At 42.4% G+C, this 26,227-nt stretch overlaps 1 long non-coding RNA gene across 2 annotated transcripts; it reads left to right on the forward strand.

Moving 5' to 3' along the window:
* The first annotated feature begins 58 nt into the window (after window positions 1–58).
* LOC129704235 (uncharacterized) lies at window positions 59–26,025 on the forward strand. Of its 2 annotated transcripts, none has more exons than XR_008724701.1 (3): window positions 59–275; window positions 21,309–21,460; window positions 22,077–26,025. It is a non-coding gene; the product is annotated as an uncharacterized LOC129704235 (long non-coding RNA). The 2 variants fall into 2 exon arrangements; XR_008724702.1 differs by lacking the exon at window positions 59–275 and adding an exon at window positions 13,219–13,328.
* Window positions 26,026–26,227: the final 202 nt, after the last annotated feature.

The following is a 26,227-nucleotide window of genomic DNA, read 5'->3' on the forward strand; positions in this document are numbered from 1 at the left end:
AACCCACCCGCCAATCCGCGCCGCCATTTGGATTCAAAGGGGCCAATCGGGAGAGGGGGAGGGGCGGTGCGAAAGGCCCCGCCCCCCTCCGCCGGGCTCTGTGGCGTCCGGAGCGAAAGGCGCGAAGCGAGAGATCAAAGCGGCAGCGAGCGTAGGGCCCATCTCTCTGCCCTGCTTGGGATAAGACACAAAAATGCATCTCAAATTGCAAATGCACCCTTCTTCAGACTAGTGTTTAAGAAGGAACTGCAGATGCTGGACCTTCTTCAGACTAGGTAGGCCAACTTTGAAGAAATTCTCCTCCAACCAGAGTTCTGCAACATCCTAGGTACACAAAAAAACTGGAGAAACTCAGCGGGTGCAGCAGCATCTATGGAGCGAAGGAAATAGGCAACGTTTCGGGCCGAAACCTTTCTAAATTCTGCAACATCCTCCCTCGCAGGGTCTCGACCTGAAACGCCACCCATTCCCATTCCTTCTCTGTCATTGGTCATTGGATCAGAAGGCAGGAGAATGGGGTTAGGAGGGAGAGATTGATCAGCCATGATTGAATGGCGGAGTAGACTTGATGGGCCGAATGGCCTAATTCTGCTCGTATCATGACACAAAGCTGGGTAGCACTGTGAGGAAGATGCTATGAGTAGCAATGTTACAAAATTTTGAGATTTAAAAAATCAAATCTGCAATTTATCCCATTAGATAAAGCATAAAAATAAGTTTAATTTGACACCTAATTCACTTTCATATCTCAAGTATTTAAAAAGTTATGGCCATTTTCATACTCGGAAATTAGCATCTTCCCTATTGATTTTCTATGGGCATAACAAAAAAGCTGTGCTCGTGGACAGTCAAAAGCCCATAACGTTCTTAACAATTAAGAGAACTGAATGAAATTTTCAGTTATCATAGATTGAAGCATTCTGAAACAAATATAAAATAATCTTACTTGGATGACCAGAAATTAAAGCATATCATTAGTTAGTTACCTAATTGTAGCTAATTACAAACTTCAATTACTAGATCTAAACATCTATCCATTTCTTAATAAATGATTAATATTTTTAAATAGCCTAAGTGTCCAAATAATATTCACAAATAATTCACAATAAAACATGATTTTTAAATCTCATTTACATTAATTTATAGGCCAAATGGAAGGAATTTAGTGTTTAATTGCTGTAAATTAATGTCCATTTAAATCAGCTTGCCAGTGGGATCATGTGAACGCGCTGATTTAGAACGTTCACATTGCGGTAGATTTGTGCCCTCAAATACCCAGAAAAATACTGCGAGATATAATGGGCCCAAAATTAGCTACTCGCAACATTAAACTTTGTATAAAGGGTTCTTAAGAAGCCCTTTTTAACGTAAAAATAACCAGCCTACCTTCTGTTTTCCCCTGTATGAGATCTGGCCCGTTGTCGGCGGTCGGGGGTTTAGAGGTTAATTTTTAACCTACTGTAACAAGTAAAGAAAGCCCTTAAAACTAATAATAGCTCAAGCGAGGGAATCTTCCAGCGATTTTTCGTTAATAATTAACTAGGCTGAAAAACCGCGATTTGAACAGCCTAGGGAAATCGTGTTTTAAACCCACCCCCCTCTAAACGGCGCCAAAATCGCGCACACGGACTGGGACAGATTTTCAGCGACGCTTCAGGTAGGCTTTGCAACATACCTACTATGAGAATGCAGGGTGACTTTGACAGGTTGGGTGAGTGGGCAGATGCAGTTTAATGTGGATAAATATGAGGTTTTGGTAGCAAAAACAGAAAGGCAGATTATTATCTAAATTGTGTCAAGTTGGGAAAAGAGGAGGTACAACGGGGATCTGGGGGTCCTTGTTCATCAGTCAATGAAAGTAAGCATGCAGGTACAGCAGGCAGTGAAGAAAGCAAATGGCATGTTGGCCTTCATAACAAGAGGAGTTGAGCATAGGAGCAAAGTGGTCCTCCTGCAGTTGTACAGGGCCCTAGTGAGACCACACCTGGAGTATTGTGTCCAGTTTTGGTCTCCAAATTTGAGGAAGGACATTCTTGCTATTGAGGGAGTGCAGCGTAGATTATTAAGCGTCTGGACACGCTAGTGGCAGGAAACATGTTCCCTATGTTGGGGGAGTCCAGAACCAGGGGCCACCGTATAAGAATAAGGGATAAGCCATTTAGAACGGAGAGTTGTGAGTCTCTGACTCAGAGGGCGTGGAGGCCAGTTCTCTGGATACTTTCAAGAGAGAGCTAGATAGGGCTCTTAAACATAGCGGAGTCAGGAGATATGGGGAGAAGGCAGGAATGGGGTTTTGATTGTGGATGATCAGCCATGATCACATCGAATGGCGGTGCTGGCTCGAACATAGAAACATAGAAATTAGGTGCAGGAGTAGGCCATTCGGCCCTTCGAGCCTGCACCGCCATTTAATATGATCATGGCTGATCATCCAACTCAGTTATCCCGTACCTGCCTTCTCTCCATACCCCCTGATCCCCTTAGCCACAAGGGCCACATCTAACTCCCTCTTAAATATAGCCAATGAACTGGCCTCAACTACCCTCTGTGGCATAGAGTTCCAGAGATTCACCACTCTCTGTGTGAAAAAAGTTCTCCTCATCTCGGTTTTAAAGGATTTCCCCCTTATCCTTAAGCTGTGACCCCTTGTCCTGGACTTCCCCAACATCGGGAACAATCTTCCTGCATCTAGCCTGTCCAACCCCTTAAGAATTTTGTAAGTTTCTATAAGATCCAGTCTTTCTTCATAAGACAGTCCTGACATCCCAGGAATCAGTCTGGTGAACCTTCTCTGCACTCCCTCTATGGCAATAATGTCCTTCCTCAGATTTGGAGACCAAAACTGCACGCAATACTCCAGTTGTGGTCTCACCAAGACCCTGTACAACTGCAGTAGAACCTCCCTGCTCGTATACTCAAATCCTCTTGCTATGAAAGCCAACATGCCATTCGCTTTCTTTACTGCCTGCTGCACCTGCATGCCTACCTTCAATGACTGGTGTACCATGACACCCAGGTCTCGCTGCATCTCCCCCTTTCCCAATCGGCCACCGTTTAGATAATAATCTGCTTTCCCGTTTTTGCCAATAAAAATGGATAACCTCACATTTATCCACATTAAACTGCATCTAGGCCAAACATTTGCCCACTCACCCAGCCTATCCAAGTCACCTTGCAGTCTCCTAGCATCCTCCTCACATGCACTCCTTTTGTATAGTTCCTGCCTAACACTGCCCCCCAGCTTAGTGTCATCTATTGTCTATCACATGATCTTATGACCCCAGAGATGCTTCCTGACTTGCTGAGTAACTCCAGCTTTTTGTGTCTTCGGTGTAAACCAGCATCTGCAGTTCCTACACCTTTGTGTCCTGGGCCTCCTCCAAACAGCACCTCATGTTTTGTCTGGGCAGCTTACAACACAGCGGTATGAATATCGATTTCTCCAACTTCAAGTAACCCTTGCTTTCCCTCTCTCCAGTTAGTTAGTTTAGTTTATTGTCATGTGTACAGAAGTGACACGTGTTCTCTGCTTACTACCCAGTCAGCAGAAAGACAACACATAATTACAATCAAGCCATTTACATTGTTTAGAGACATGATAAGTGAATAACGTTTAGTGCAAGGTAAAGCCAGCAAAGTCCGATCAAGATAGTCCGAGGGTCACCAAGGAGGTAGATAGTAGTTCAGCAGTAGATCTCTGGTTGTGGTAGGATGTTTCAGTTGCCTGATAACAGCAGGGAAGTAACTATCCCAGAATCTGGAGGTGTGTGTTTTCACAATCCGTCCCTTCCCCATCCTAGTTCTCTGACTAGTTTTGCTGTCCTAATTGATTTTACTGATTGTATGCCTCGTTGTCACCTTCCCCTCCGCCAACAATGAACCATTCTAAAAATGACACAATGCTGGAGGAACTCATGCGGTCAGGCAACATCTCTGGAGAAAAGGTGACGTTTCGGGTCGAGATCCTTCTTCAGACGGGTTCAACCCGAAACGTCATCTATTTGCTTTTCTCCAGAGGTGCTGCCAGACGTGTTGAGTCACTCCAGGTTACTGTGTCTATCTTCGGTTTAAACCAGCATCTGGAGTTCCTTTCTACACAATGAACCATTCTACATTTTCTTGGTTATTGTCTGGTTTGATCTGTCCTTTTTACACCTTACCCTTCCATATCACTAGTTTCCCTCTCCCCTTTCTCTCAGCCTGACGAAGGATCTCGACCCGAAACATCACCTATTCCTTTTCTCCAGAGATGCTGCTTGAACTACTGAGTTACTCCAGTATTTTGTGTCTATCTTTATTTTTCATAATTGGGTGAATTCAGGGAGGCCGGCCTCAGAATAAACGATTAATTGTTTAAGAAGAGCTTTTTCTTCTCCCCGCCACCCCCCATCAGTCTGAAGAAGGGTTTCGGCCCGAAACGTTGCCTATTTCCTTCGCTCCATAGATGCTGCTGCACCCGCTGAGTTTCTCCAGCATTTTTGTGTACCTCAGAATAAACAAATTTGGTAAATAACACTCGGAAGTGGTGGACAAGAAAAGACCGTCCAATTTATCAGGTCCACTTGCTGCTCCAGCATTAAACACGCCCAAGAAGCCGCATGTAGTAAAGCAAAATGCTGGAAAGTGCTCAGGGAACCAGGCAGTACATGCAACGAGAGAGGGAGAGAATGACATTGTTTCCATTTTCCAGCATCTGGTTTCATTGTAGCCATTCATTCCATCTGTTAGAGGAGACCCAGGCCAGTGAGGCAATATAGCCTGGAAATTGCTGCTCCAACTCCATCAGATATCTCCAGTGTAGGAGTTAATCATTTACGATTGTAAAGTGTAGACTTACACTGCTGCCTTCTCATTTAATGGTGGGGTGGTGGAGGATTCATTGGATATTGGAACAAAGGGAGTTGACAATATTTACTGAAATACTAACATATAGCAGCAATATATGCTGCAGTGAAATATAACCAGTATGAGAAACAAATTGTAAAACCACAACAGGTTTTCACTAATTGGCTTCCTTAACAAAGATTATTGCATACATTTGTAGGGAAGTGATATTTTACATTCGCAGATTTAGCTCTGGATGAAGATAAATGTATTGCTTGTATAGTCCAGTAGGGGACACTCTCACCTCATTTCTGGAGTTTTAAGTTAAAAAATACACCAAATGCTGGAGTAACTGGGTCAGGCAGCATTCCAGAGCATGAATGGGTGTCATTTTCAGTCGTAGGGGCCTCCTTCATATTGATTGAAGGGGCGGGAAGAAAGCTGGAAGAGAGGTGGGGCAGAACACAGCCTGATAGATTAGAGGTAACAGGTTGATGCAGTTGAGGAGGGTTTTCTGATAGGTAGATGGTTGGAGAAAGACTAGAGAAAGACAGATGGTGTGAGACCAATGATTGAAGAGTTTCAAATTATGAAGCTTGAGCAAGGAAGTGAGGGGAAGGGGAGAAATGGGTGTGACTCCAGGTGGGGCCTAGGGGAGATGAAGTGGTGTGGTTATGTGTGGGGGCAGGCAATGTATGTACCTAAAATTATAGAATTTAGTGTTCACGTCATTGGGTTGAAAGCTGAAGATGAGTTGTTGTTCCTCCAGCGTGTGTGCGACTTCAAGAGAGTTCAAGAGAGTTTATTGTCATGATAGGACAATGAAATTATTGCTTTGCTTTAGCACACCAGAACATAGTAGGCACGAATACAGAACAGATCAGTCTGTCCATATACCATTGTATAAATATATACACACATGAATATATAAACTGATAAAGTGCAAATAAACAGATTATGGGCTATTAATGTAAAGAGTTTTGTCCGAGCCGAGTTTAATAGCCTGATGGCTGTGGGGAAGTAGCTATTCCTGAACCTGGTCGTTGCAGTCTTCAGGCTCCTGTACCTTCTACCTGAAGGTAGTGGGGAGATGAGTGTATGGCCTGGATGGTGTGGGTCCTTGATGATGCTGCCAGCCTTTTTGAGGCAGCGACTGTGAAAGATCCCTTCGATGGACGGGAGGTCAGAGCCGATGATGGACTGGGCAGTGTTTCCTACTTTTTGTAGCCTTTTCCGCTGCAGGGCGCTCAATTTGCCGAACCAAGCCATGATGCAACCAGTCAGACTTCCCTTTGACAATAGAGGAGACCCAGGACAGAATGGTCAGCAAGGGACATTGCTGAAAATGTCGCTGGTCGGTGTGGACTCGGTGGGCCGAAGGGCCTGTTTCTGCGCTACATCTATAAACTAAACTATACTAAAAGTGCCTCTAATGTCAAGCATGCTTCTGGAGTAGCTGGTGCCTCCAATGTCAAGCATGCTTCTGGAGTAGCATCAAAGAATAGGTAATGTATTATGCCCCGTTCTATGATCCAGCTTACAGAATGTTGTAGGAATTTGTCTTGAGCATGAATAGGATGACATCATCGGCGTCTGAAAAATGATATTTTTGAAATTGGAAAACACTGACAAGTGCCTAGAGTATCAAACTGGTATGAGAGTTTTGAGACCTTCACCAATGATGAAGACGTGCTGAATGGCAACTAGAATGGGATGAAAGATATCCAAACCTTAGCTGTTGAGCACCTTACTGATCTGCACAGAGTGCTCAACAGCTCATCGCTAGCAGTGAAGGGCAGTAAAGCCATGAAAGGTGCGATGGTGAGAAATGAACACAGTAGTTGGCGGAGTAGAGAAGTGGGAGAAAGTTTGTGATCAAAATGTTTTCACGTCTCAAATGTCAAACCAATGCTCCACTGCTACATTTTTGTGAATGCTCTGCCTGCCAGTGCCAATGGAGTGGTCTGTGGCGTATGCTTCTTGAATCTGAGCAAACGTCAGTAAATAGAATTTTAGCCTTCAATATGACCTACTTCTACCATTGGCATGGTATTCCATCACACCAGAATAGAAGTAAGAAATAGATTTGGCTTTGGACCTAGTGCCCTGAAATGTCCATAGGCTTAGGTTTATTATTGTCATGTACACTGAGGTACAGTGAAAAGCTTAATTCTGTATGCTGTTCAATCAAATCAGATAATACTATACATGAATATAATCAAACCAAACTCTGAAGAAGGGTCTCGACCCGAAACATCACCCATTCCTTCAAGCGGGACAGGCAGCATTTCTGGGGAGAAGGAATGGGTGACGTTTCAGGTTGAGACCCTTCTTCAGACTGATGTCGGGGGAGTGGGCAGTACGGAGATAAAATGCTGTCGGAGACAGTAAGATTGGTAGGAGAACTGGGAAGCGGGAGGGGATGGAGAGAGAGGGAAAGCAAGGGATACTTGAAGTTAGATAAGTCAATGTTCATACCACTGGGGTGTAAGTTACCCAAGCGAAATATGAAGTGCTGTTCCTCCAATTTCCTCTAAGTAAATAATGTTGTTGTGGAAAGCCAAATTAACAATCCAATCCACTTCTGACATTAAATGTGTTTTATTTTTACCAGATATAACCAGATGCTGATATCTTCATCATTTTCATGAATACATGCAATCGAGAGTTTGTTAACAACCTGTTTATGCTCTGATTACTTTTCAAAAACAAACCACAAATGGTTTCCTGATTTATGCTCAATAGCCTGGAATCCAGACTAGTATCTTTAAAATAGTTGTTTTATGATCCAATTTCTACTTTAGTCACAGTGGATTGCACTGGCAAGCACTTCCAGGTTAAATTATACAATATGAAATTTAACTGGGCACTTCTACGCAGCAACCACATTTAAGCAGCTGAGGTGTTCCTAGTATCAGTCATGTACCAAATGAAATATCTGTCACATAAGCATACCCATAGTGATATAAATTGGTCCAGGCTTCAAACGTCATTGAGTAATCTCAGTAGAACCAAGAGCACGTGTCACTGGTTTGTTACTTTTCTTCTTATTTAAAGTAAACATAACTGACATCAGATGATCAACCAGGCAACTACAGAGATGCATACGGCCTGCTCAAACATCTTCTAAAATCCACACACTTTGTGGTGATGTGTAAAAAGTAATAGATAAAGTCATTATTATTTTATTATTATAATCTTAGAACCCACGTTGAGATTGGTTGCATTCATTTAAAGTAAAACTTCTGAGCTGACACCAGGCAACTACAGAGATGCATACGGCCTGCTCAAACATCTTCTAAAATCCACACAGTGTGTAAAAATTAATAGAAAGTCATTTTCCAGCATTTAACCATTGAGATTTGCATTCAGCAGAACTTCTGAGCTGACACTGCTAGCAACAGTTATTACTGTTATGGTCCAATCTGGCCCTTAAAAATGATTCACGATTTTGGGACAGGAAGCAAAGACTCACAATGAGAAGTTTACTCCCTGAGAGTCTTCGGAGATATCACAAGGGACTTGAACCTTTTCAATGAACAATATATTCACTATCTTGGGTTTTTGTTTTATCTCTGAAGGACGTAACTTTCTGAGGGAAGATCTATGCCATGCTGTTGTTCCTGGACATTACATTACATTCACATTAATTTTCAATTTAATTGCTGAGAATGAACTTTTGAAATGGCTGGAGCACTATCTTGCTGTGAATTCAAACCTACTAGACACTGCTATATCAGAGAGAGCAACAACTCATTAGATTTAGGTAGAACTATTTTTATTTACCTTGATTTCAATGTGGAACATTGCAGGCACTGGCATTTACCATTATTGCAGGATGCCCACAAGAGCAGGCAACCATTGACTTCCCTCATGGGACTTTCCTTATTATATTAATCCATACTTTTTTGAATAAAAGGAATGATTTTCACTTCCACAATATACAAGTAGTTGTAGGTCATAATAATAATTTAGTCTTTGCCGTGCTTCTGGAAAGCAAATATGGGGGTCTTTTATCTGAAGGGAGTTTACACTATTTTACTGTCTGACTTTGCCTCGTGGGCTGGTTTCTGCAGGACAATAATCATTGCCCACGTTTCAGGCTTCACACCCAGTATGCCCTCCAATCATAACATATGGGTGCAAATACAAGAAGAGCAATACAGGTACCAGGATTGGATTGGAAAACGCTATTGGTCTAGCATAGCCAAATTTGCTACACATACAATACAATGTGGGGCGAAAGTCCTGAAATGAAAGCGAGGAGCCAGGTGTTTCGGGAGGTACATTTAATAATGTCCTTCTTGTCATCAGAGAAGTCCTCAAGAGGTAGATGGCACCCAAACCCTTGCCTTTTATCCCTCTAGCTAAGGGCCGCCTCTGGACTCAACCATTCCTGTGCCGAGAGGTTTGATAGTTGGGATGGCCCGACCCTTGGGAGCCGCCACAGGAACCCCCCCCCCCCAGAACCGGAGGCACGAAACGCACCGGCGGGCGTACAACCCGGCCAGACCGCGTTCGGAGGGGCTGGCGGAGGCACAGGTGGAGGGACCGGCGGGAGGACAGGTGGAGTGATAGGCGGAGGGAGCCATGAAGGGGGGCGCCCTCGAGGCCGAGGTTGGTCAATGTCCAGATGTGCCGGCTTCAACCGGTCAATCGACACGGCCCCTGGCAGGCCCCCATGTCCAACACAAAGGTCATCTGTCCGTGCTCCAGCACCCGGAACGGCGTCTGGAGTGGCGTCCAGTGGGCATCACGGTGCAGGAAAACGTAGGGGCAGTCCTGGAGGGTTGATGGCACGTGCGGGCGAAATGTCTCATGGCGGGATGTCGGGACAGGCGTGAGCCTGCCAACTCACTCGCGAAGGCGCTTCAGAGTGGATGAGGGCGTTCCCTGCTGCCCCGGCGCCGACGGCACGAACTCCCCGGGCACCGTGAGTGGCGACCCGTAAACGAGCTCCGCTGAGGATGAGGCCAAGTCCTCCTTAGGAGCAGTCCGGATGCCCAGCTCTCTATGCCCCACGTTCTAGATATTTTCACTAAGGGAAAGCCTCAGTATCTATTCTGGCAACCCACCCACACAATATTTTGTATCGTAATAAAGTTTCCTCTTGTACTTCATTCTCCCAATGAGCACAGGCCCAATCTGCCTTGTTTTTATTTGTAATTGAATCCATATATCCTCAGGAATCAACCTAGTGAACCTTCTATGCACTACCTCTAATGCAATCACAGTAAATATGTACTAAACCTGCATGCAGCATTCAAAATGTGAAGGTAGACAAAAATGCTGAAGAAACTCAGCGGGTGAGGCAGCATCTGTGGAGCGAAGGAATAGGTGACAGTTCGGGTCGAGACCCTTCTTCAGACCCTTCTTCAAAATGTGATCTCACCAGCAACTTGTAAAATTGTTCATACCCCATGCAACATACTCAAGGCCAACATTCCAATATTTGTTATCCTGAGATCCTTCTGCACTGCACAATCTTGTAGTTTCAATCTGCTTCAATTTATTTTTCACTCTTCTTTCCAAAGTGCACAATCTCGCATTTTCCCACATCTAACAACTCTTGCCCAATCACATAACCTATAAATATATCCTTTGGTAGGCTCTTTGTGTCCTTCTGAAGCTTGCTAGTCTCTTTATTTTTCTATCACTTGTAAATTTATCTGCAGTGGATTCTATCCTTCTATCCAAGTAATTAGTATAGATTATGAATAGTTGAGGCCACATCATTGGTCCTTGGAGCATGGGATTAGCTATTGATTGTAAATTGAAAAATGAGTAATTTATTTAAACTGCTATTGTTTGTTAGTTGGCCGCTCCCTTACCATGCCAATATTTCAACCAACCTTTGATTGGTTGAAAGATACAGCATGAAATCAGGCTCTTCAACATCAGTCCATACCGACCATATGTCACCCATTCACATTAGTTCTATGTTATTTCACTTTCACATCCACACCGTACATTCTGGGGGCAACTTCATGGAGGCCAAATAACCTACAAAAAACGCACAACTTTGGGATGTGGGAGGAAACTCTTGCAGTCACAGGGAGAGTGAGCAAAGTGGAGGATAGTAGATTTTGTAAAGCAGGTATATAGGGAGAGGTTGAAAAGATGGGAGGGGTTGAAAGAATGAAGAACTAAATGGGAAACTGCAATGAAGACGTACAGATTTGTTATCTAATTGGCTTGCTATAATTATTGCATTGGGTGATTAGAAAGGGAAAATGCTGGCCTCATTTCTATTCATAAATTCCAGATTGTTGTTGACTTTATCAGCAATAAAACCACCTCCACCTGCTGCATCAACTGAAATTTTGATGACAAACCTGAAGATCGAGCAAAAGCAAAGATAAGGAAAAAATGTGTAAAATCCATCTCTCCTCATCATTATGGGGTGAATATGGATTCACCAGGATGTTGCCTGGATCCGAGAGGTGTGGTTATAAGGAGAGGTTAGATAGGCTGGGTTTGTTCTCACTGGAATGTAGGAGGCTGAGGGGTGACTTCATGGAGGTTCATACAGTAATATTATTATGAGGGGAACTGGTAAGATAGATAATCAGGGTATTTTCCCAAGGCAGAACTAGAGGCCATAGGTGTAAAGTAAGAGGGGGCATATTTAAAGAAGAGATGAGGTATGTTTGTCATACAGAGAATGAATGTCTGAACAAATTAGTTAGGTAATGGAAACCAATACATTTACAGCATTTAAAAGATGTTTGGACAGTCGCTTAGATAGGAAGGCATAGTGGGATACTGGCCTAATCTGGGCAAATGGGATTAGCTAGACGCATCATGGTCTACATGGATGAAACATAGAAATATAGAAATAGGTGCAGGAGTAGGCCACTCTGATGAGGTGGGTTCTTTTCTATGAGGTAGTTGCCATGATTCTATGATCACATATTACATTGCCACTAAAAAGCATAATCAGACCTTGACATCGGTGTGCACTGTGCTTGTGTGTATTCCAGTTTTTTTTTTATCGGGGTGTATTCCACACTCAAGTCCATGTCTTCTCTCAGGCTTGCCTAGTTGTGTGTGACATTAACTATCTTGAATGACCCTTCATGTCCATCATTATATAAAGTATCATGAACTACACACAGGCCTATTAGCTCTTTTTTAACCTATTGCTGCAATCTTACATATTTTCAATACTTTTCCAAATTTGTATGACATGGCAATATCACCAACTTCAAAATAAATATTTTGTCATTTTCACATATCAGGGAATAATCTGCAAAAATAGTCTGTTGTTTGTCCTACGTTTTAGAACAGTTTAGAAGTGATTCTTTGGCTTTAGGAAATTTTGAAAGGGATTAATCAAGCTATTTTGAAAGAATATAAACCAGTCATGAGAGAACCTACTCGTTGCAGTACAAATTGAGATCAACAACTTGAAAAATTGCAGGCAAGAGTTCTTTTTTGGAGAGTATGTATGTGCTAGGAATGGATTTAATCATCTAATCCGCAAGGATTTTAATCTGTGAAAAGTTACTTGATCCACATCCAAATTGTTTTAGGAATAATCATGCGGATGCTTTCCACTTCAAATTCATGGTCATGCATGGTTCACAGCCACTTTCCAATATGTAACCTTACCCTGTGTTCATTGGCTCTGGTCATCTTCTGCTTTTAGAAGTGCAAGAATTATTTCAGCATGGCCTGCTTTATACAGGCTGTGGTTTGTATACAGGAAGTGGCTGTAGCCATAGGGATTGGGTCTGAGCCAGAAATAAAATAGTAAGAACAATTATGACATGTGTATTTAGCAACAAAGTCGATTCATAAATCATAAATGGTTCAAACAATACATATGCAGTAGTATATTGATGTTTACCTCAGACCAGACAAATTCAAAAAACTTAAAATGATTGCTGGTTGTGCCAAGGCTCCCATTCAATTGCAAGCAATGCTCAGATTTCAACACACAAAAGAGAAGTTAATTGTAATGAACATTAACCATACCAACACACTACCTGTAGTTGTATTGCAATTAAAATAATTCTCAAAGGGCACGTATGATTCAGAAGATAAACTTTATTTGGACACTAATCCCTGAATTGGCAGAGCATTAAACAAAATAAATTACTGCAAACACTCAGTGGGAACATTAAATACATTTTTGACTTGCAGATTCCAGGTTCTTTTCATTCAGTTTCAAGATGTATTGATTATTGCTTTAAGGACCACAACTCAATGGAAGCTTCTTTATGCAGATAATGTGGACTCATCTTAAATGGTCCTTTTGCAGGAAGTGATTGGTGTGGAAATAACATATCTTAAAGTTAAAAAAAATTTTTTTCTGGCAGATCAATTCACAATGGCAGTTTAGTTTACGTATTCGAGATGGTATGTAATTTACACAGATTCATTTTTTTTATAAGTCCTGCGAAGAAATTTGGACAGAGAGCATTTTATATTTTGTGTTGCTGAACTTTGCAACTTTTTTGTGTAGTGGAAGCCGGCAACACTGGAGGACACAACTGAACGTGAGTGACTGGAACCATGAGGCAGCAGCACTATCTATCTATCTGCTGCCCATTCATGTCGCCTCAATAATTAATCTGGTTGACTTCAGATTTTAGACTTTCGATATACGGTGTGGAAACAGGCCCTTAGGCCCACCGAGTCCGCTTCAACCAATGATCATTCACACACGAGCACTGTCCGACACACTTGGGCCAATTTACAATTTACAGAAGCCAATTAACCTCCAAACCTGTACGTCTTTAGTGTGTGGGAGAAAGGCGGAGCACCTGGAAAAAACACACACAGTCACAGGGAGAACGCACAATCTCCGTGCAGACAGCACCCGTAATATGGATTGTACCCGGGCCTCTGGTGCTGTCAGGCAGCAACTCTACCGGAGCTCCACTATGCCGGATGCTCGTGCTATGCCAGTGGTTACAAATCACCTTTAAACATCTGATGTAGTTTCCTCATCAGTTGCACATGATATTATGTCATTTTCGCATTTCTGTATTTCACTGAACCAATGTTGCTTGTCCTGACAAGTATTTTTTGGCATTTTGTGCTTTTATATTAAATTTCTTGCATCCACCCTAGATTGCTTTCACATAAAGTAATTATATAGTTGTAGGAAATCCTATTTAAATCACGTCTAAAACCTTGGGAGAATCCTGGCCACTGCACTTTAGGAATAACATAATCTTCCTTGGAGGTAGTGCAATACAGAGTTACCTAGAATGATACCCGAAAACCAAATATTAAATTACAAGCACAGGTCAAGGGTTATATTCTTTGGAATTTGGAAGGTTATTGGGTGCTTATTTGAAGTTTCCAAGATTCTCAGGGGAAAGGAAAGGGTAAATAAACAGAAACTATTTTAACTGATTGGGGAGTTTCTGCTATGTGCAGATAGTATAAAAAATGGGGACGTGGACAAAGTTGGGTTTATAGAGTTATCAGCCTTGATCCTATTGGAATATCAATCCACCTCTGTGGCCTAAAGAACTTTCTTGTGTTCCTATGATCCACTGCGAAGAAAGATAAGTTGATCACTTAACTCTTGTCAGACATAAACAGGCACAGCAAGCGCAATAAGTTGTAGGATTTGTTGGGTTTCCCATGGTGCAGGGTGCCAATGATAGCTCACTCTATATATTTGCATGCATAACTTGTGAACTTGGCAGTTTAACAGAACCAAAAGGAATTCTACTCCCTCAGTGAGACCACAGGCAGCGCATTCTGCATCCCAAATATCCCGTCGCCCTTCATGATTTGTTCATTTTGTGACAGTTGCCTGTACTGGCTGAATGCCAGCTGCCATACTGACAAGAGTTATTAACTAAATACATGGCTCATGACTTCCCCCTTGAACCAATGCATACATGCACATTAGGCGTATAATAGGAACAACGTCGAGTGCACATTTAGTGCAAAGAACACTTCTGCTTTTTAGATTTATCTGGAAAAGTACTGCACTACGCAGTTGAATGGGTGCCAAGATTTGTTGTGATTTTCTGCATGCTACATGAGCAGATAGTTTTTGGCACCACCCTTCTGATGAAGAATTAGGCAGAGTAGCACAAGGAAAAGGAGGAAAAAGATCTGATGCAAGTCAGACAGTTCCTTTTTGTCCAGACTCCGCTCGCATAATTAATTCACAGATGTTTCTTGTAAGTCTGTTCTCAACATCCGAATCACCAATTGTCCCACCTTCTCTACCACTGAGGAATTCATTGTCCTCGTGACACAGTGCAAAAGCCAAACAAAATCCATAGTTGTAGACTAAATTATATAATGAGAAATTAAATGTAGTTTCACCTTCCAATGCCGTCAAGAACAAATGCATCTGCTGGAGTATCCAAGGATATCTTCAACCTCTCTCCATTCGGTCTGAGTGGCCTATATGTTTCACAAGAGCATCCATCGTTCTGGTGGCCAGCAGGAGAACAATGACGTACTTCAATGACTCCCGTTGGGTAGCATTTACATCTACCATAATGAAGTGCTTCAAGAGACCGATTATAGCACATATCGACACCTGCTTCAGAAATGACTAGGGCGTCATGGTGGCGCAGTGGTAGAGTTGCTGCCTTACAGCTCCGTGCTGTCTGTACGGAGTTTGTATGTTCTCCCCATGACCTTCGTGGGTTTTCTCCTCGATCTCCGGTTCCCTCCCACACTCCTAAGACTTAGAGGTTTGTAGGTTACTTGGCTGAGTTACTCCAGCATTTTGTGTCTATACTGTATTATGCTTTTTGTATGATGTCTGAGGTTTTGCGCCTATGATGATCCTGTAACTGAGGACAATTATACCTGTACCGCACTGTACTTGAGTTTATGACAATAAACTTGTCTTGACGTCTACAGCTAAATTGGTGAGGTGAAGTTGAATAACTTTGCCTCTCACGTTGGTTTGCTTACCACTGGTGCAAACCCTTTTTGACAGGTTTGATCAGAGATGGTAATATCAAGTCATTGTTGTTGATAGACTTTTAAGTTCCTACACAGAATATATTAGGCGTACTTCAGTGTTAATTGCATGTGTTGTCCAACATGAAGAAGTGCCGATTCATCATGTCATCGAGGACAGTGACAGGTATGCAGGAGTTCTCATTGACCATGTTGCAACTGATACGTTGAGACATCTTGGGGGTTTAGAATTGATGAGAAGAGTCTTGGGAATACTCTCTCCTGCCTGTATAACAGAGTAGCACCTTCACTGGTAGATCAGCCCTGCTGATGGAACAAACAAAACGTTGTTCTAGAACTTAGATGGAGTAGTAAAGCTGGTGTTTCAGGATCCCCAAAGCTTTTGTTAACACTTGGCCTTTTCATGATATCATGAAATGGACTGAATTGAATTCTGTTAAAGAGTACACCAGGAAGAAATTGAAGAATGGGTTAAATAACAATGTTGGGGTAGTTGCTGAATGAACAGAGGGCTGTGTGTTCAGAGGGGATGAGATTGAATTGAATTGAATCAAATACTTTATTGTCACATGTGACAAGTCACAGTGAAATGTTTTGCTTGCATACTCAAAGTATACAAGTAGTCGCCCATAAAGGACAGTTACAAAGTTACAAACTCCCCCTTCCCCACCCGCGCCAGGTCCCCCTTTGTACTCCCCCTCCCACACAGCGTTCACCCCACGCCGGATCCTCTTTTGTTTCTTCTCTCTCCGCATGTCCGTCCTCAAGGAACTCTCCACTAACACCGGGTCCGCTCAGGACGCTTCTGCGGCGTCAACCCCACCCCGCTCAGGGCGCTTCTGCCGCGCCAGGCACCCATGGCCCCATAGAAACCGCGGGCTGTGCAGGAGACCCAGGCACTTCCATGGCCGCCATGAATTTCATGGCTGACCTGCAATTCAGTATCCCGTACCTGCCTTCTCTCATACCCCCTGATCCCCTTAGCCACAAGGGCCACGGACCAATGCAAGGTTCAACAGCTCTGTGGCAGAGAGTTCCAGAGATTCACGACCCTCTGTGTTGGAGATTGTTCTTCTCATCTCGGGAGTGGGGAATTTCCCCCTTATCCTTAAGCTTGATATCGGGGAACAATCATGTGCCAGCAGCCTGTCCAACCCCTTAAGAATTTTGTAAGTTTCTATAAGAACCCCCCTCAATCTTCTAAATTCTAGCGAGTACAAACCGAGTCTATCCAGTCTTTCTTCATAGGACAGGCCTGAGATCCAGGAAGGAGTCTGGAGAAATGTTGTCGATATGGGAGAATGTCCTTCCTCACACGGGTAGACCTGAGAACTCCGAACCCAGAGAGTCCGCAGCTCCGGCCCGGGTAGGCGACCCGCAAGCAGATTGGAAGTCAAGATCTTGATATTATGAAGTTGGAAATAAAAAGGTCCAGAGAGGGTCGAAGGCTGGCGGGAGAGTCCATGAGGAGGAGAAAAGGGGTACAAAGATAAAGCCTCTGCTGAGGACTGACTTATGGTTCAATCACAAAGACAGAGGTCAGGGGGGTGCTGAAAACCTGATACTGGTAGGGGCTGGATCAGAATGCAAATGAAAGGTGAAGGGAGGCTCGGGGAGGTAATAGGGATAGTGACGGGGGCTCAGAGAGGAAGGGAGTGTGAGGGGTGGTGCATGGTGGGGGGCATTGGTTGATTTAGGAGTAGTATTGAAGTATACTCTATGGTTGGTACAGAGGGACGGGTAGCAGAACCCAATGGTGCCATTATTGAGGTCCCCTGTTGGAAGGGGGGAACTGTAGGATACAGGAGAGTTAATCTACCTGCAGCACTTGGAGCCAACAGCATGGAGTAGTCCACATGAACCAGGTGAACACAGTAAACCCTCTTTATAACAGACCATCCTGGGGGTGGGGTAGGGGAGGAATGGTGTCCGTAATTGTCGATTGTCCATTATAACTGAGAAAGTTATTATCATTGTTTAAGTAGTAGAAACACACACCCAAGTTGCTGGTTGATACACAAACGGACACAAACAGTTAGAGTAACTCAGCGGGTCAGACAGCATCTCTGGAGAACATGGGTAGGTGAGAGTTTCAGGTCAAGACCCTATTGCAGACTCTCGGTCCGGAACAGTGCCTGGAATCCAGGTGAGTTGACAGACCCAAGGGGGAGGGGAGATGAGGATCGGCGGAGTGAACGGTAGCAGCCCGCGGGGGGAGTGTAAGTAAGGGTCAGTGGTGGCGGCGGCAGGTGAGGCATGGAAGCAGCCGAGGAAGCAGTGTGGGCCAGCAGTGGTGGCAGAGGTCCGGTCCGGAAGTGGCACGGGCTGGGGGTGGCACAGGCAGCCATGGATAGCCCCGTCTGCTATAACCAAAATCTGTTCTAAAGAGGTCTGTTAAAATGAGGGTTTATTGTATTTTGTTTCCCATGTTTAAACTCATGCCATGATCTCATATACTCCAGTATTAACTTTGCCAAACCAGGAGACTTAAATGAAAGGATTGATAAATGTAATTTGGCCCATCTATGAGGATCTTGCTCCTCCTATTGTAGAATTATATGTATTTTAAATACCTGAGATGATTTTCTCTCCAGTGACCAACTGATTGATTATTCCTTATGATTCACCCTTTGATAAAAAAGTTTATTTGCAATATCTGGTTTAGACATGCTCAACTCATTAGATTTATGTCCTTATATCCTGACTTTGAACTGAAATTACTCAGGAGGCTGCACCTAGTTAACTATCAACATATGATCTTTAGGAAACAGTGTTTGACCACCATTCTTGTAGGTTATGCATGAACAGTCATAGAGAAAGCCATTGAGCCTGCCAATTCCAGTCAGGATGTTGTACTATGGGAACCAGGAAGAGAATAAGTGCAGTAATCATCCTTCATGAACCCATCTGGCATTGACAATCAGATAATAGTACTTCATGTTCAGACTCACCTCTAATTTGTTGGAGTTTGTTTGATCCAAAAATAAACCTACGTACGTTCTGTTCTCAACCAAAATCTTCAGGATGGCCTTAAAGGTTTATTGGAGCTCAGATGAAAGCATGGGCACTTGTACAAGTTATACAGTTTTATCGATACTAGAAAAAGGCAGGCGCATGCATAACATTGTTCATCGTTATCAGAAAATACCCAAGCATATTGTGCTCTCTGATAACATACACATTCTAGTAATATTATATGTTATAATGGAGTTATCCCATCAATAGAAAATATGGTAGATAACACGAGTCCCAATTAATGTATTTTTTAAAAGTTAGTCAACTACCTCAAGACTTATACAACACGGAAACAGGCCCTTCGGCCCAACTTGTACATGCCGACCGTAATGTCCTAAGCAAGTCGCATCTGCTTGTATTTGGCCCATTTCCCTCTAAACTGTTACTATTCATGTCCTTATCCAAATTCTTTGAAACATTGTTATTGTACCTTCCTCCACAACTACCTCTGATAGCCTATACCATAAATGCACCACCCTCTGGTGTAAAAAAAATCCCATTATGTCCCTTTTAAGTCTTTCATCCTTACTTTAAATCTATGTCCTCTAGTTTTAGACTTCCCTGCAATATAGAAAAACTGTGACCATCTTCCTTAGTCTACACCCCTCATGATCAGCCATGATCATATTGAATGGTGGTGCTAGCTCGAAGGGCCGAATGGCCGACTCCTGCACCTATTTTCTTTGTTTCTATCTAGATTTCCCTTATAACTCAAATTCTCCAGCCCAAGTAACATCCTCGCGAATCTTTTCTGCACCTTTTCCAGCTTAATGGCATCCTTTGTATAATTGGGTGACCAGACTCGCACACAATACTTCAAGTCTCACCAATTTGCATGTTCTGTATTCAATGCCTGACCGGGGTGGAAGATTGCAACCTTCACGTGGTCCGCCCCGTTTCGACTATTGCAATCAACTCGACGTGCACAAATGGAAGATCAAATGGTACAAGTTGTCCAACAACTTTAGGCTGTGCACGCCACACGAAAGAAGAAGAAGAAGAATGCCTGACCGATGAAGGCAAATGTGCCAAATGCCTTTCTCTCCACCTTGTCTTCATGTGTTGCCTCTTTCATGGAGCTATGTATCTGTACCCTCTGTTCTACAACAATCTCAAAAGCCCTTCCATTCAATTAAAGGTCTGGATAGAGTGGATGTGGAGAGCATGTTTCCACTAATGAGAGAGTCTAGGACCGGAGGCCATACCTCAGAATAAAAGGGAATACCTTTAGGAAGGAAATGAGGAATTTCTTTGGCAGAGGGTGGTAAATCTGTGGAATCTATTGCCACCGAAGACTGTGGAGGCCAAGTCAATGGATATGTTTAAGGCAGAGATTAATAGATTCTTGATTAGTTTGGGTGTCAGGGGTTATGGGGAGAAGGCAGGAAAATGGGGTTAAGTGAGAAAGATCAGCCATGATCGAATGCTGGAGTAGGCTTTATGGGTGAAATGGCCTAATTCTGCTCCTATCACTTATGAACTTAAATCTTGTCCTGGTTTAAGCTATCAAAATGCAACACCTCACACTTAAATTCTACCTGCTATTCCTTGGTATATTTCTCCAGTCATCAAAATCCTGTGGTCATCTTATATAAATTGTTCACTACACAACCAATTTTGGTATCATCTGCAAATTTACTAACTATATGAATAACATTGTCATGTTGTTAACGTCTTTAATATGCATGACAAACAATAGTGGGCCCAGTACCGATCCCTATGACATACCATGAAGGAGGTCATAGACCTTCAGTCTCATTAACAGCCCTCCACTACCATATTTTGACTCCTACAATCAATTGTTTTTTTTAAATTTTGTGTTTGTATGTTGCCACCGTATGCAGAAGATAACATGGTTGGCATATCCAGAAACACTTCTTTCAAGTAACCAAGAACCAAGAAATGGCGTTGAGCCCCAAGGTGCCAGTAAGATTGTAGGCCAAGGAATGCGACTCCCCAAGTTGATGTTGCTATCCGTCAGCTAAGGATTGAAAACAGGAGCCTTGAACATTCAGCCTGATTCATGCTCAGGAATATCAAATATTTTATTTTGATTAGCTTTGAAACACAGCAATCAATCAGTGTGCATCTGCATTTCCCACTTACATACAACCTAACCCTGCTAACTAGAATATAGACGCAAAATGCTGGAGTAACTCAGCGGGACAGGCAGCATCATGGAGAGAAGGAGTAGGTGATATTTTGGGTCGTGACCCTTCTTCTAACTTGTCTACATAAACAGCAATCAAAACGTGACTTAGCAACTTTTGGCTCCTTATGCCTCAGAAATAAATTTCATTCCCCTATGAGATCGCTGAGTGAAAAGCATCTGAACAATAATGATAAAGTAGCACATAATGGTTGGTGCATTTCTTAATTTACTATTTTAGCTTTGATAGTATATTTATTTTTGGAAGCACATGCAACTTACGCGAAATATAAGGACTGCATTCACAGAATGTATCATGATTTTCTGAAAGATAAAATATTACTTCTCATTGAATACCATGTTATATTTGGAAATGCGTTCTAATGGCTTGCTTTTCCCTCAACAGGAATGATGAGTACTGCAGCTGTTGTCTTGCGGAGGCCACTTAAGAGATTGCCTTGTCAGTTTCCAAACAAATCTCTTCAGTGGAGACACAAGATGCTTGGCACCAACCAGCTTTCAGTTTGAATATAGATATGCACTTTAAAACTCACATAGGTAAGATAGTTTGCTAATATGTCACAATAAATAAAGAATAATAATGTCATAATAAATAAATTGAAATGTACAGAATAGGGAAAGGTTTGGATTGAGTGGATGTGGAGAGGATGTTTCCACTAGTGGAAACGTCTAGGATGAGAGGTTCTTGCAGGAAGGAGATGAGCAATTTCTTTAGTCAGACCATGATGAATCTGTGGAATTCTTTGCTACAGAAAGCTGTGGAAGCAAAGTCAATGGACACTTTTAAGCTAGAGATAGATAGATTCTTGATTAGTAAGGGTTATGGGGAGAAAGCAGGAGAATGGGGTTAGGAAGAAGAGATAGATCAGCCATAATTGAATGGCGGAGTAGACTTGAGGTGCCGATTGGCCTAATTCTACTCCTATCTTATGATCTTATGAAAAGTATTTGCAACCTGATAGTCCTGTGACTAACGTCTCAATTTAATGTATATGTATTGTAAATTGAGATGGCAGTCACAAAAGTACATGCACAATAAATGTAGACAGACAACCAAGCAACCACTCAGATGACCAGGTTGCAAATGAATCGCATTTTCAGTCCTTTCACAGGGTCTCGAACCAAAATGTTAACTGTTCCTTTACCTCCACAGATGTCGCTGAACTTGCTGGGTTTTTCAAGCCATTTGTTGTTTGCTCCAGATTGCACATTTGCAGTCAGTTTCGCCTTTTGGGTTGTTACAAAGTTCTGGAAACGTCATGGAGGTGGTTAGAAGTTTCGCTGGGTTTTGGAATAAGCAGTCAGCTTCCAGAGTGATAGAAATGTAGCAGACAGCAGAACTTACAAGTGACTCTGTGAACGATCTCTTCAATAACACAAATGTAGAGCAAGCACATTTATGGAAATGTTTCCAGCACTTTGCTTTCATTTCAGATTTCCATTTCTCACATATTCTGTACTGATAAAGTTGTTTGACCGGGAACGTTAACTGTTTATCCTTCCAGAGTGGTTAAGCACAGTTACTTTATGAGTTGCCAATGGCTCTGGAAAATCATTGCTGAATTTTATCCTGTAAAACTGAAAATTGGCAAAAAGAGGAACTCATCACATGTTGCAATATGCAAGTCAAGCAGCATCTTTCATGAGAAGTGATGAAAGATCATTAACCTGAAATGTTTCTTTGTGTTTTGTTCTTCACAGGTGCTGGGTATCTCCAGCATTTTCTTTCTTTTTTAAATTCCATTTGGTTCGTGTTTAGCACCAAGCATAAGTCACTTCAGAAATTGCTTGGTCAGATTGTTTTGTAATGAGATCAAATGATCTGGAAATAGTCATCCTTGCATTTCAATTTGGGGAAGATCAATTTACATTCACATAGCACTGAATTAAAGTAACTGACTTTCCTGGCCATATTTTTTTTTTAAGGCATTAGTTTCCAGGCTTCAGTAGGTTTAGTAGTTGTGAGGAATTTAACCAATAAATAAATTTGGAACAATATTTATTTTGTAATTTCAATGCAATAGATATGGAGTGTCCTGTTTCAGTTGCAAGAGGATATACGACTTTGTGTTAAATGCTAACAATGTTTATGTACTTCTCAATTGACTTTTTGGCTCACTGTAATTAAAAGCAGTCTATTATTCTTTACACTTGAATATTGAGTGAAGGGAAAACACAAAGGTGTGAAGGTGGAAGAACCAGTTCATAAAGCTGTTATAATTGCTTAAGAGGCTTTTATTTTTATTTGTGGACACAGAACTCAAAAATAAGAGAATCATGCAAAACTCTTCTGAAGCACGGGCGTGTTCACTTCTATGCAACACAGTTTTAAGTAGGGTTTGAACAACCAGAATTCGGATACAGAGGAAATTTATCAGAATGGCTCCTATAAAGGTGTAGAGCACATAACATATCATTTGTTCAACAATGCCTGTAACGAACATGATACCAATTTAAACTAATCGCCTTTGCCAGTTCTGAATCCAAACAATCAAGTCACCTGGTTTCCATTCATCTTAATTTTCTTGATCAGCCTACCATGAGGGACTTCATCAAATGCCTTACTAAAGTCCATGGAGACAACATCCACTGTCTTACCCTCATCGATCACCTTCTTCGTCTCCTCAAAACACTCAATCAAGTTTGTAAGACTTGACCTGCCATGGACAAAGCGATACTTAGTTTGGTTTAGTTTAGAGATACAGCGCCGGAACTGGCTTTTCGGCCCACCGGGTCAGCGCCGACCAGCAATCCACACATATTAACACTATCCTATATAGGGACAATTTGTACATTTACAAGCCAATTTATCTATATACCTGTACATATTTGGAGTGTGGGAGGAAACCGAAGATCGCGGAGAAAAACCCACCCGGTCATGGGGAGAACGTACAAACTCTGTACATACAGCACCCGTGGTCGGGATCGAACATGGGTCTCTGCTACTGCAAGCACTGTCAGGCAGCAATCCTACCGCTGCGCCATGGTGCCGCCTTGACTGCCCCTAATTAGTCCATTCTCTTCCAAATGAAAGTACATCCTATCCAGAGGAATCCTCTCCAAGCACCTCCCAACCACAGACATGAGGCTCACCAGTCTATAATTTCCTGGATTATGTTAACTTCACTAAACAAAGGAACAACATTGGTTACTCTTCAGTCCTCAGGAGCCTCATCTGTTATTAAAGATACAAAGATCTTCGTCAAGGCTTCTGCAATCTCCACTGCTCTCTCAATAACCTGGGATCAATCCCATCAGGCACTGGAGATTGATCCACCTTAAAGCTCTTCAAGAAATACAACATCACCACTTTCCTGATCTGAAACTGCCTAGCATATTGGTATTCCCCACACTGATCTCACTGTCCTCCATATTCTTCCCCTTGGTGGATACACATGCAAAATACTCATTTAGTACTTCACCTTCGTCCTCCGATTGCAAGCATAAATTCCATGATTTATCCCTGGGTGGTCCTATTTTCTCCTTGGTTACCCTTTTGTTTTTAATGTACATATAAAAAGCCTTGGAATTTTCTTTAATACAAGTACCAGTGTTATTTCTTGGTCCCTTTTGGCCTTTCTAATTGCCGGCCTGAGCTATTTATTGCATGCTTTATAGTCCCACTGGTTTCATCCTTCTAAACATTGAATCCGCTTCCTTTTTCAACTGTACAACCTCTTTGTTCATCTAATGGTCCCTTACTTTGCCATCCTTATCCCTCCTCCTAACGGGAACATGCTGCCTTGAACTCTGATCGGCTAATACTTCATATGATTCCGTCATGTCAGATGTGAACATACCCAATAACAACTGCTCCCTGGCCCCCAAACTTGAGTAAAGTAGAGGCTCATTCCTGGCGTATATCCAAGAGAATATTAGGTTTCCAAATCTTAAAGGAATCAGGGGGATAGGATTTGTACAGAAGTGTGGTTCTGAGGTAAAATATACCGTAAATACAATATTATTCACTATTCTATTCCTGATTATCTTTTTTTCTGATTCTGCTATTTTAGCCATGCCAAGAGAATAAAGACCTTAGATGCTGCAAAGAATGGGGAGATTTAAACATAGGTAGCAAGAAATCCTTGTTCCTGCAACCTCTTCCAATGAAGGTCCATATTTCTTAACTACTTTCTGCACTTGCATTTTTGCTTTTGATGATTGATGTATAAGGAAATCTAGCTCCCTTGGGTACTTCAACATTACCTGATGCATTGACTTTCCATATTTTCTACCCTAATGGATAACTTCTCATTTATTCACATTATGCTGCATTTGCCATGTACTTGCTTGTTCACTCAACATGTCTCAATCACCATGAAGCCTCTGTGATCTCCACAACCGGTTCAATTTGTTAGCAAACTTAACCATATTGCATATGATTTCTTCATCCTAATACCACTGCAATACCTCATAGTCATTGCTTGCCACCCCTACTCTCTGTTTTCTGTTTGTAAATCAGTGTTCAATCCATGCAGGCAGATCAGCCCCAAATCCCATGCGCAGATGTCAGAGTAACATACAAACATAGAAAATAGGTGCAGGAGTAGGCCATTTGGCCCTTCGAGCCTGCACCGCCATTCAATATGATCATGGCTGATCATCCAACTCAGTATCCTGTACCTGCTTTCTCTCCATACCCCCTGATCCCTTTAGCCACAAGGGCCACATCTAACTCCCTCTTAAATATAGCCAATGAACTGGCCTCAACTACCTTCTGTGGCAGAGAATTCCAGAGATTCACCACTCTCTGTGTGAAAAATGTTTTCCTCATCTCGGTCCTAAAAGATTTCCCCCTTATCCTTAAACTGTGACCCCTTGTTCTGGACTTCAAGTAACCATTGCATCTCCTCTCTCTCTGTCCCTCCCCCATCCTAGTCATTGTAATACTTTCACTGTCGTCCTGCTGAGTTTCACTGTTTGCATCATTCATTATCACCTTCCCCACAGCCAACAATGGACAATTATGAGCTCCACCTTTCCTTGATCATCGATGCCGGCTCTGATTTGCCCAGTATCTTTTCATATCTCCCGTTTCCCTTTCCCCTGATTCTCAGTCTGAGGAAAGGTCTTGACACAAAACGTCAGCTATTTCTTCCCTCCAGGGATGCTGCCTGACCTGCTGAGTTACTCCAGCTTTGTGTGTCTATCTTCGGTTTAAAGCAGCATCTGCAGTTCCTTCCTACACATATTGCACTATTGCACTAATTCATTCACCTGACTACAAATGTTTTAAAGATTCATATACTAAAGCTTTGAATTTATCTTACACACATATCCTACATCTGTACTGTCCCCTCCAGC

The sequence above is a fragment of the Leucoraja erinacea genome, chromosome 15, assembly GCF_028641065.1.
Source record: "Leucoraja erinacea ecotype New England chromosome 15, Leri_hhj_1, whole genome shotgun sequence".
Lineage (NCBI taxonomy): Eukaryota > Metazoa > Chordata > Chondrichthyes > Rajiformes > Rajidae > Leucoraja > Leucoraja erinaceus.